The sequence below is a fragment of the Pinus tabuliformis genome, chromosome 4_1 (genome assembly GCF_031772625.1).
Source record: "Pinus tabuliformis cultivar Carrire ecotype Pingquan chromosome 4_1, CPIR1, whole genome shotgun sequence".
NCBI lineage: Eukaryota > Viridiplantae > Streptophyta > Pinopsida > Pinales > Pinaceae > Pinus > Pinus tabuliformis.
The window spans coordinates 200,018,723-200,031,039 of NC_142303.1; positions in this window are offsets into that span (position 1 = coordinate 200,018,723).

Below are 12,317 nucleotides of genomic sequence, written 5' to 3' on the forward strand. Positions count from 1 at the left end.
CTAAACTTAAAATCTAATTTCTGACCGTTTCTGTATATTCTCTTTAGTGCTGTCAACATTGTAATGCTTTCCTGGGAAGAGTTGGCTAGCCACCTTCTTGTTTCACTCGGGAGATAAAAGTGGAAATAGCAGGAGCTGGCACTTCCTTCCGGCAGACCAGAAGATATTTTCGAAAACCTTTCTCTAGCTGGGTGTATTCGCCGTGTGTATACTTAGCGTGTCCCAGTTTCTTCTCGAACTGATTTTGCTGTTGCCATTTTCGGTTTTCGGTCATGCGGTGGATTGAGTGGGTTAAGAATCGTGCTGCATGGGCAACTCCCTGTGTCGAGAATTTCTTCTGTTCTTTGTTCCAGGTTTCCCTGAAGCGTTCTCCTTCTCATGCGCTTCTTTCTCTGCTTCACTAAGTCTTAGCTTCAGGATCTTTTCTGAATATGCTGCTTTTGTGCGCCTTTGACTCTGAGTCCCGGATAGTCTAATTTCATCAGTTCCGGTTGGCTGATAGCCTGGAATCCGCGGTTCTGCTGCATGCGGCATCCATTTTGCGAAAGCATTCTCTCTTTGCTGATTGGCGCTTTCCTCTTTCCTTCAGATGTTTCCTGCATATAAACTTATATCAGTTGCGTGTCTTGCAGTCTACGCAAAGGAGAAGTGAAATGAAAAGACTTGACGTGAAAGCATTAATCTCTAATGAATACATAATTCTGACATCCATCATCACTTGACTCTTCGATAAATGTAACGCAATCATTTCTAGATACTTAAGCATGCGGTCATTAAATTCTTTCAAGGCGCGTGCTTAATGCATGGGTTTATCGTGTGGTAAGTCTTTTCAGATCGCAGGTCGCAGATCGCTGCCATCGCAGATCGCAAATCGCTGCCATCGCAGATCGCAAATCGCAAATATCGCAAGTTCTCGTTTAATGGTTACGTCGTATAGCGTAATGCTTGCGATTTGCGATATCGCATATCGGCGATCGTATTGCTCGAAGGTTTTTCTTTTAAGGGGTGCGTGTGAAGTATGCGATGCGATGAACTTCGCATCGCAATTTCGCAGTATTTGTTTTTCGCGCTCGAGTTATGCTTTGGCATTTCCTTGCGATGCGATTTGAGCCTTAGGGAGAGAAATACAAAAACTTTAGAAAAAATATATTTTTGGGATTTTCGTTCAGGGTCCCCTCTTCACTTGACGTTATTGCTAATGTCAAGTGAAAAAAGGGGGGCTGTTGGTGACCACAACACATTCATGCAAGCAAGGAAGCAGTTTGGTTGTAGATATTGCGTGCAAGTATGGGGTTAGTAAAGGGAGCTATAAGGATAGACTGTGACAACCAAAGTGTAATTTTCTTGGCGAAGAACCCTGCTTAACATTCAAAGACAAAGCACATTGATGTTCAGTATCACATTGTGAGGGATATGATAGAAGAAAATAAGGTGTTGCTGGTAAAGGTGGACACTTTGAAGAATACTGCAGATGCATTGACAAAATATGTGAGCTTTCAGAATTTCTCGTGGTGTAGAGAAAAAATGGGTGTTGCAGGGATGGATAAATGACTAATCTCTCATGTGTCCCCTTATGGAAAGAAAACAACAAGTGGGAGAATGTTGGGTTTTGTTATATTCTTTCCACGAATAGCCTTCCTAGTTAACGCAGTGGTTAGAGGGGGAGTGAATCCCCCCTTCATTGCACTGATTATGCAGCGGGGGGGTCACAGGGGGGCAGAAGCACCCCCTATACAGGTGGATTAAGGGGGTAGGTAAGCCCCCCTCTATGGGGTCCAGGGCAATGCCCGAGAGAAATTTTTTTGGAACCTATATTAGGTGGAGGGACGTACCTATTGTTTTGTGCATGGTTTCCTCACATGGTTTTGGGCGCGATGGTTTACGGTCCTTGGTATTGGATGCTTCAATATGTATATATATCTGTTGTAACACTGAAAGGAAGATAATGAAAAATCAATCTGGTAGTCTCAATTTTTGGATCGAGGGGAAATCTCTGTGTATATTTGTTTTATGTGTTGTGCTCTCGCTATTGTTTATTTTCTATGTTTTAAAATTCTTATGTAGGTAATTTCTCTACAGGGTTAAAAATTATAGTATAAATATTTTCCTTTGATTGGATGACTTTCAAAAGCAATGGGTCTTCCTTCTTGCATTAAAAAACACCAATTCCATTTCCTTAGGCATAAAATTCCATGATAAAGGTTTTTTTGAATTATGGCATAGAGAAGACCGGTGTTTGGCACCTTGCCTCTTTAAGATATTCAAAGGCCTTCATTACTTCTCGATTCCAAGAAAATACATATTTCTTTAATAATATTGTTATAGGTGCTACTATTTTCCCATAATTCTTAAAAAACTTGCGATAATACCCTGTCAACCCAAGAAATCCTCACAAATGCTTTATGGATGTTAGGATTTTAACTTAATGGATTTAATTTTTCTAGGGTATACATTAACACCTTCATGAGATATAATATGAGTAAGATATTCCACTTCCTGCAGTCCACAAAAACATTTGGAGGTTTCTGCATATAATTACTTTGAACTAATAACCTTTCTTCTTTTTCTTTCTATAAGCTAATGATCTATTCATTAATAAAAAAGTGAGTACATAGTTTTCAAAATACAAGTAGTCTCACCACAACTAGGTTTGTTGACCAATGCTATCACCATATTACAAAAAAATAAAAGAAAATCCTAAGAGACGAAAAGCACCAAAAGATAAACAAAATGAGAATAACACGTGCGGTCATGCTTAATCATCATAAGTAACTGATGTTGGATTGTCTTGCCTAGTCCGTCGAGGGGGAGGGGATGATATGAACACACAACATGTTGCTCGAAGTGAGATAACCATGTTTTGAGCTTCTCTACCTTTTTTAAGAGTAAATATTAATCCCGCCAAATCACCACAATCCTTTCAATGACATGGCATTGAGGGTAACACACCTAATTTAGCGTGGTAATGACAACCTCATGCTATTCATTTATGATATTGTGGTGTGCGTGAAGGTGACCTAGAATGGACTGGTGCATGTCATGGAAGGCATTAGAGAAAACTTGCATGCACATCCCTCCGTGTTGCTCCGACCCCTCACACCTGCTCCACCCCCACGGATGACATCACCACACTTACCACTACCAACTGAACGTCCACCCTGAACTAAAATCCCACCACATTTGGCACCACTATCTTCTGACGATGCTCCGCTTACATCCCTAGCAGCATTCCCACCCCTTTTAGGTTTTTCCATAACCCTACCCGAGAAACATTTTCTTCTCGACTAACTCGGCATAGCTCCCCCCCTCGAGGCCTATAAATGCGAATGACATGGTAGAGGTCATATAACAAGAGCCAAAGAAGACACCCATAATGGAGGACAAACAATGATCTCCAGAACCATAGGGCAAGCTAAGGACCAAAGTGAAGAAGACACCCACCTGTGATTAAGTTGCATAATCCTTCCCCTAGAACTCACAAGCTCAACAGTCTTTCTTAGAGGGAGGCGAGGACATCCACAAACATGAACCATGTGTGCGAAACTCATCATTGTTCAACTCCTTTGACTCAGAAATATCCTCGAAATAGAGGCGCGAGTGAAAGTCCTTGATGCCTGAGAACAGATACATGAGAGACAAACATAAGCCAAAAAGGAGTCTAAATGACTCCCACTAGACCTCCACACAACCTCCGAGGCCAATTATTGCTCACCTAGTGATGTGTATCATAATTCCATGTTAAGACTACAAAAAGAGGAAAAACGAGAAGATTATAAGTGGACAAAAGATCCAAACACACACACATAAGAACTTGAAGCTTTTGTAGGCCTTTCACAATGGAGGAAGGCGAAATGAAATTTTCTCCACCACTCTCTAAATATGAGAGAACTGAAGAATTGAGACAAACTAACATTACTACGACCAAAAACTATGAGCCTCCACAGTGTCACTCCAAGATCACATTCCATGAACCCAAATTTCATCATTAACCGACTAACCTTACGAGAATACATTCAACTAGAGGATTAATGAATTCGCATCCAGCACCACATTAGACCTCACAAAATTGGAGTCTTCCTTCCCTTCCGCCTTATGTAAACATTCATTGCACACCCGTGAAACACATCTTGAAGTTAGTCACCCTCATCTTGGAATCCTCCTCTTTAAGTAATAACACTTGTTAACTAAGTAAATATTTTATTATTTTTTCATCCTTCATCATTGGGAACATATATTAAGTATTATATTATAAGTGTATCTTATAATTTTTCAAAGTATATTATTGGATATCAAGGCTAATAGTGTATCCCACATCATAACCATACATAAAAATATGCATAGTTTCACCTAGGTAACCGTCTAGTTCACATAAAATATAATACCCTCTTATGAATGACTAATGAAGCCTCATCCAATAAGGTGAGATAAAGAAATGAAAGGAAAACTCAAGATGATCCTAAGTAAAATCAAGCAAAGAACACTAAGAACTAAAAAATATTTAAGAAAATGAAGAAAAAGGAAAAAATATACCACTTAATTAAAAAGTCATAGCTCTAAATTTTGGTGGCTTAAAATAAAAAGGAATAGTAAATCAAGGAAAACATATAAGAAGATAAGAAATACTATGCTGAAGTGGTAATACAGAGAAAAATACTCCCTTTTCATGTTAGCCATAAAATAAATTGAACACTTATTGCTAAAAAGCTATTCCATTGTAACAAGCCTCCTTAGCCTACCCATGAAAACAACCATTAGACCCCATAAATTTAATTTTTTTGTCTTAGTTACAGTTAATAATTCACAGTTGTTACGATTTTAGTGAACTGAGAATCATAACTACAATGAGAGATCGAGGTAGAGGTTTATATACACTCGGTGTAAAAACACATGCTCTCTTGACATGCAACCCTTGCAATAACTTTAATGTCTTCATGCAACAATGAAACAACCTTTCCTTACATCTACTTCTCGGAAAATAAAATCTCAAGTGAAAACCTTATTTGAGGCACATGAGATTGACTCATTGATTGAAAACCTCCATGAGACCGTCAATGGGTTGGAAAAGAGGGAAAATAAATTGACCTACTAGTTGAAAACCTCATTTAGGGAGATAGTAGGCCTCGGGAAAAAAAAAAAAAAAAAATGAAAAGGGAAAAAAATATTTTTTCCATTTATCTCTCTCTGATGAATGTAGGTGCTCCTCATCCTTTGCAAGCACCAAGAACAATTTAGCACAAAAATAAAAAATTGATAAACAACCGAGTGAGAGGAAGTCAAACTTTGACTTTCCTCTCCATTGCTCAGATGCTCCAATAGGATGAAGACCATGTCAATCCATCACCCTCATCCATTTCCAACATCCACCCATCATTCCCAATCCTTTCTGATGCATTTTCCTCAATGTCCTAAAATGCTACACGAGGTTTATATTTTCCTATAGGAGACCAAAATAAAGAGAGAAATTTTTTTATCATATCTTGAAAAAAGTGCATGCATTGGTCGCAATGTTTCATTGGGAAATTCATAAGGATGATGGTAACATGCTCAAGAAATGTAAACAAATTAAAGTGCACGCTTTTCAAGAAATCAACCTCCATCACCTAGAACCATGTTTAATGTTTTTCCATATTCACGCATCCATTGGACAAGAGATTTTATGGGGACGTGCATAAGAATGATGGAAACATTCTAAAAAAAATTCAAGTAAATCGAGGCTACCATTTGAGAGATATGGATAAAACAATTATTTTACACGAGGATTTCCTCAAATGTTACAAGAGGGAACATAATTGCTATAGGAGGCAGATATGATTAGAGAAAGAAGGAAAAAGGTCATACATTATTTATGGAAGATTGAGAGAGGCCCCCCAACACAAATTTCATCACTCCTCCACTCCATCTCACCAAGATGCAAGTCCCCATGCAAGAAGGTAGATTTAACATCCATCTGATGGACTTCCCATTTGAAAAAGGCAGCAAGGGAAAGAACAAGGCAGATAGAGTTCATTTTGGCAATAGGGGAGAAGGTTTCAGTATAGTCAATCCCTTCAACCTGTGAAAATTCCTTAGCAACAAGATGATATTTAAGCTTATCAACTTTTCCATCTGGTCCATACTTGGTTCTGTAAACCCATTTGCATCTAACATGTTTTCGTCCTTTTGGTAGAGGAACAAGAGCCCATGTATCATTTGCCAATAATGATCGATATTCTTCATTCATAGCTGCATCCCAATCTGGATGGCACGAAGCTTCTACAAAGGTGTCAGGATCATAATTTGTTGAAGCTTGAGCCAATAAATAAGGGTCTCTATCGAACTGAGAACATGTACGTCGTTGATCTATAGGATCACCGACAAGAGTGCCTGCTGCATCTCGAGTAGAATGGACCCATTTTGGAAGCTCAGGAGCTGAAGGAGGATCCTGAAAAGGCGGGGGAGGATTGTCTTCCTCACTTTCATCACCTGAAGAAGAAATATTTTCAAAAGTAGAAGACATAGAGAGAGGTGGCTCATCCATCGAACTAGGCTCATAGGCCAATATATTTTCAGCAAACTTTACATCTCTTCTAATTATAACATTTTTGGTTTTAAGTGGAATAAGTCTATATCCTTTGACATCTGCATAATATCCAACAAAAATACATTTTTCACTCTTAGGTTCTAAACCCTTATGTTTCTCATCTGGAATATGGGCCCATGCTTCACTTCCAAAAACACGAAAGTGACTTACATCTGGTTTAATTAAGCTCCATGCTTCTTCTGGAGTGATATTATTTAAAACCTTAGTAGGAGTGTGATTTATTATGTAATTTGCATAGTTAATTTCTTCTGCCCAAAAGTTAAGACCAAGTCCTTTAGAATGAAGCATACAATTAACCATTTCCTTTGAGGTTCGATTTTTCCTTTCAGCTACACCATTTTGTTGTGGAGTATATGGAATAGTATGTTGCATTTGAATTCCATTCTCAATGCAAAAGTTGATAAATTTTTTGTTAACACATTCTCCGCCATTATCAAATCTTAGCTTAAGAATTTTATGTCCAGATTGTTTTTCAAAAAAGGCCTTAGAGGCCAAGAACATGTTAAATACTTCAGTCTTGAGTTTTAATAAGTATACCCAAGTGTGTCTGGAGAAATCATCAAAGAAAGCTAAGAAATACTTGTAGCCACAGAACGAAACAAGTGGAAGTGAACCACATAAATCACTATGCACAAGCTGTAAAGGGGCTGAGGCGTGCCAAGAGGAACGTTTTTCAAAACTATCTGATGATGTTTTCCGAGTATACATCCAGAACAAACACCACCTCTGCAAGATACCATTGGAAGACTTGTCACCATATTTTCTTTACATAGATTCTGAAGGGAGCGATAGTTTAAGTGACCAAATTGCTCATGCCAAAGTTCGCTCACTTCATCATTATGAGAAACAAATACTGAGGGAAGATTTGATGACCCAAAATTGTTAAACTTATACAACCTTGTAGAATCATCAACAACTCCAATAGCTAAAATCTCTATAGGATCTCTTAGGTCCTTAATTACAACATTGTGAGTTGAAATTCAACGATTTTACCTTCACCTAAATGCGTTATTTGATATACAGATAGAAGGTTGCAGGATAAGGTTGGAACACATAATACATGATTAAATTGACCATTGTCTATATGAACAGTTCCAGTCCCTACAACACTAAGAGATCTATCATCACCAACATATATATTTTTGGTGTTACAATCATTTAAAGAAGAAAACATGGCTTTGGTTTTGGCCATGTGATAAGAAGATCTAGAATCAATGAGCCACTCATGAGAATTAGAAGAAGAAGATACATTTAGTGCATATCCAGATCAAGATGTTTGACAACCACATGTAGAAAGTGTTATTCCTGAAGATGAAGTTGAAATTAAAGATTTCTCCAAATGGATGTTATACTTCTTCATTGCTGCTTCCAAGGCTTCTATCTTCTTAAAGCATTTGGATTTTAAGTGGCCATCTCGATTACAAAATTGGCAATTTCTATCAGTCTTCTTCCCTTTGTTTTTATTTTCCTTATCATTTTGTTGAATTGATTTTTCATTTTGAGGCTAAAATTGCTTAGGACCCTTGTTTGGTTTAGGACCATTTTTTTTAGGATACAAATTCTTAGGATTCTTTGAATTTAGTTGTTGTTGGGTGGTTAAGGCTTTCTTAGAAGAGTTTCCAAGATTAATAAGGCCAAGGTGTAAGATTTTTTCGTGTTCTCTTATTAAAGAATCATGAAAGGAATCAAAGGAAGAGGACTTGTAGTCTTGTCCTTGAGAAATGAAGGCTTCTCTTGTAGAATAGAATGTGGAAACAAACATAGAGTAGGCTAGTCCCAACTCAGTAAGAGTGGAATAGATAAGCTTACCATCTTCTTTCTTAACCTTAACACCTTCCAAGAGAAGTCTAAGGGTCTTGAAATTGGAAAGAAAATATTCAATGGAAGAAAAATTATTTGGGTCCAATGTAAGCAACTCATTTTCAAGTTTATGGGCTCTAAGTTCATTTTTAATTCCAAAAACTTTAGTGATCTCTTTCATTGCTTCATTAGGAGTATCAAGTTTTGCAATATAAAATCTAAGGTCTGGAGAAATAGACATCCCCATCAACCCACATTCTTGGTCTTGCCTATTTTCCCATTTGGCTGCCTTATCTTCATCATTTAGTTTGGTTTCTTGGACTGAGGCTATTCTGTAAAGACCTTTACTTCTAAGTAAATTCACAATGTAGGACAACCATTGGAAGTAGTTGGTGTTGTCAAGAATAATTTGGCATGGACTTTCCATTTTAATAGAAACTGAAGCTATAGATTCTGAAAATAATTCTTCCAATGGAAAGATCTCGAAAAATAGGCTGATTAAAAAAAAATGGCTTCTAGATGAAGAATTTATGGATTTATGAAGAAGCATTGTTGAAGATGTCGATGAAGTGCGCGAATGTGTGGAAATCATTGATAATGTTATATTTAAAAAAGAATTCTCCCCCATTCCAAGCTTAATCTAACTAGCTCAATGAAAAGAAAGACTTGAACTCAAGACCTCTATTCTCATAAAGTAGCTTTGGACGAAGTGAGCTAGATTAAAAGGTTAGTAATTTTTGGAAAAGAGGAAAGACGTTTTTTTTTTTTTTTTTTTTTTTTTTTTTCTTCTAGTCACTCAACCTTTGGGGTGCCTACTTAGTTGAGAAATCTATTTTTTTCCTACAAAACAAAAAAACAAAACCTAACATGGACATACAAAAGAAAAAAAATAAACCATACAGATTGAATTTAGCTTTAGCTGGTAACTAAATATTTTCCTCAATGTTTCTGATTTTCCAAGATCACACTAAGGCGTAGCAGAAAAGAGCATGCGCATTAGAAAAATCCTTCCTTTCTGTTTTTGATTTTCCTAGATCGCATAGAGTTGCGGGGGAAAGAGAATACGCAAAAATGAAATGTATAGATTTGGTAATAAAAAAACAAAGAGCTAAATAAACCAAAATAAACAGGGAGAAAATAACTAAAAACTACAAATAAACGTTGTATACCTCTAGATCTTAAAAATGATGTAGCTAGGGATACTAAAAACCTTTTCACGTGAAACAAAAGGGGTTCCTCACTGGAACATATTCTCCTAACACAATAGAGCAATACTTTAGGCTTGAAAGTAGTAAAAAACAATAGATCTAGGAAACGATAGTCAGAGGCAGTTCTATCGGCTTCAGATTTGGATCACCAATGGATGCGGCCCTCAACTTGGCCCTAATACTATCTAGGAACTTACAGGGTAAGTTCCTTATACATAACACCAAAGGACACCGCTCACAAATAGATCACAGATCAATACACCAGTATTGTTGACGTGGTTAAAATCCTCAAAGAGGGAAATAGTCCAAGGCCTGAGCCAACGCGACCACTTTATGCAATTTATTAATAAAAGAATGAAAATTTACATAACTTTCACTCATGAACGGTTACCCTACAAATGACCCTCCATGCTCTTCAAATAGAGATCATGGACCAATCAAGTGTTAAGCCATGGATCAAGTGTCGGTAATACCGAGGAGAGAATGAACCGTCAAATCACGACATATCATGACTATCAGATTGTAAGTTACAAAAGTACATAGTAAAGAAATGTGCTTTACCTAACTCTACATTAGAGCAAGTTATACTTAACTATTTCCTATGTGTTGGAATATCCTAACATTGGCAAGTCAATTCTTACTTTTGTACTCACTCTATCTTTTCTCAACATTTGATATAATAATAAAAATAATTGATCAAAGGGTTTTCCCCATATTGGGGTTTTTCAATGGAATTTACCAATGGCATCTTGTCTCGTCTTGTCTTCTGCATATTTGTGATTCATGATGGATCTAAACTTGTTGTCACTATGATTTATGGTTAATGTGGTTTCTATTGGGATACTAAATTGGAAGTTATCATTGGGCTCCTAAAGAACATTGAAGTAATTGTTCTAAGCAAAGAACATACCATTGTTAACTAAAATTAACAATAGTTTACGTAATAAATAATTTTTTCAAGTTGTATAATATATATATATATATACACACATGTGCGTGTGTGGGTGTGAGAGAGAGTTGGTATTGAATTTGAAGGGACTCAGAATAGATATAGGACAATGATTTGTTATACGATATGTTATTTCCTTACATTAAAATTATATGCTCAACAGTATTTATTGAAGAAAGTTTGATTCATGATATTATAGTTATTAGGTAGAATATAAACAAATCTATGATTATTTCCTTGTATTAGTTTATCATCCAAACATCCCTACAAACTACACAACTTAATAGAGTTGTTATAGATTAGTGTTGAATATGCTACGAAATTAAGGATGATATTTATTTTATATGCCCGTCTCAAGGTTTTTAACATATAAAACAAAACCTAAACTAATAATGATTGATCTAAATATACAATGAAGATAGAAAAAGTAATATAAAAGAAGTAGCTCAATCACTTAAAAATATTTTCTAACTAGAACAACAATTTATAAAATTAAGTTGCAAGAAAAAATACAAATTGCAAGAAAAAGAAATGATAGAAAAGGAATGACAAGAAAAAAATATACTAGAAACTAAGAAGTTTTGATGCCTAACCTAAAGGAAGATTATTTTAGAAATGATTATAAACTGAAACAAATCACTATAGGGAAATGGATGAGCATTGAGGCTCACCAAATAGGGAAGGCCAACCCTAGCTACCCGTAAATGGTATAAAATTTATTTTAGATATACAGTATGAACTCGAATTTAATCATAAGATAAATTTGGGTGGTAAAAAAATTAAACTAAACTTACTCTTAAAGTCAGGTTGAAACAAAAATTGGAAAATTATCTTGTCGCTGAGCTGGAATGCAAGGCAATCCTTAGTTTCTGACGTGTTACATGAAATGCAAAGGACTAGTTCACAAAGGTCGCCAATTAAATTTCATCAAAATTTCTTAAGAATCCAAGAGTTTTAGGAATTCTTGTAACCTGACAATAGTGATGAGGGATCCAGAGCCAAGGTTGAGCTTAGATTTCCATGCAACATCAATTTTCTGAAAGTATTTTTTCACCTCTCATGACATCTCATCTCGCAATAAATCAAAAGAAGGGACTCAAACTGAAAATCTGATGCAGGAGAATCCTACTCAGAAAAACCATTGCATTTTAGTAAGCATTGGGTCTTGTGTTTCAAAGGACTTGATTCCCTAAAGAGTGATTGTTTATTTATTTTCTATGTTTTTATGACAGTTGTATAATAGTGAGTATATTTTAATGAAATATTCTCATTAAGTGAGATTTCAAGAATAGTGAGTGATTTAGAGGAACTAGGAGTTAGTTTCATGATTTTAGGGATTATATTAGGATATTTAGGATTCAGGTGAAATTATCCAGGATCTTAACCAAAATTGGTTAACATAATCCTTTTGTGTATAATTTGTAAGCCTCGAAGGCTTAAAAGAGAGATCTAGTGAGAGAGTTAGTAGACAGGAGGGTTGGATTATGAGCCTATGGGCATTGAAACGAGAAAGGCCAACTGAATGTAAATCAGGTCTTTGATTTTATGTATATACAAATTTTAATTAGCAAATAGAAGTTTCGTATATTCTGAGTTAATATTGGTTGAGGGTTTGTATATGATCTGTTTGTATGTATGGATATCCAAAGGATATGTCTGTGTATTTGTGAATAAGGAGGAAATCCCATAATGAATGTGTTTATATATCACAAAACTTGTGACTATGCTTGAATATGATTCAGTAACAGTGGATGTAAGTGTTTTCACATATAACGAATGT